We start from the raw sequence: 1,055 nt of genomic DNA on the forward strand, positions 1-1,055 counted from the left end.
TGGTTGATGTGAGACTCAGATGGAGCTCAGAAAGTGGGGCTGGCCTTTGATTATTATAATAACCTCTCCCCACCTCCCTGCCCCACCAGGTCCATAGGAATGTCCCAGCCATCTGCTCATGAAGGAAGTGACCTCAATTCAGGGCTGAGTCCCTTCTCCTCTTGAGGGCCTCAATGATCCCATCTGAAAAATGGGGACAAAAGTCCAGGCCTTTCCTCTCCTGTTCAGTGAGTCTGCAGATTCAGTGAGGTCAAGGTCATGAATATGCCATGCAGAAACCAGGTGCCCAATCTGTGCCAGGCCTGTGCAAATGAAGAGCCAGTCCCTGCCTTAAGATGGTCACTGACTGGTAAGGGGTGATGGCAGGGGCGAGGGCACAGAGCCTAGTGGGCAAAGGAGGGGAGGAAGTTCAGGGGATGCCTGCCAGACTGGCGCCCAAGTCAGCCAGGGGAAGTTGGCTGACTTTTAGGGTGCCAGCGGAATTCACGATGGGGGCCAGCTGGGGACAGGCTGGACTTGATCCTTCAGCAGGTAGGGACTCCCTTGAGGTCGGAAGCCTCGGGGCTTCATCTTTGAAAGTTATATGGCCTCACCAGGAAATGGCGAGCATCTAGTTGAAGAATTCTGGTCCCTTCCCTGCCCCTTGAGTGAGCGAAGGAGCATTTCCACAGTCTCTCCTAAACCCTCATGGAGCCGTCACCCCGGGGGATCTCCAAGACTCCCTCCAGTTCTGACCTGCCCGCGCGCCATGCCCCTGCCCTGCCTCCCACCTCTCCTCAGCCGGCTGGCTGAGCCACCAACCCCCAGAAGGGCCAGCAGAAGATAGGAGACCAGGTCATAGAGAGAGAAGCCCATCGTCTCAGGCTCTGGGAGATGCGGCACCTGCCATTCCAAATTCCAGAATCTTAAAGCCAGAGCTTTCACCCGTGAGAAAACGGAGGTGGCCACAGGAAAAGCTGGCCAAGGTCACAGAGGCGAGGAGGGGGAGACAGCCGTTCCTGGAGGGCGCGGGGGGGAGGGGGTGCCCGAGGCTCTGGGAAGGTGCGTGCGCACCG

The sequence above is a fragment of the Colobus angolensis genome, unplaced genomic scaffold (genome assembly GCF_000951035.1).
Source record: "Colobus angolensis palliatus isolate OR3802 unplaced genomic scaffold, Cang.pa_1.0 Scaffold402, whole genome shotgun sequence".
Taxonomy (NCBI): domain Eukaryota; kingdom Metazoa; phylum Chordata; class Mammalia; order Primates; family Cercopithecidae; genus Colobus; species Colobus angolensis.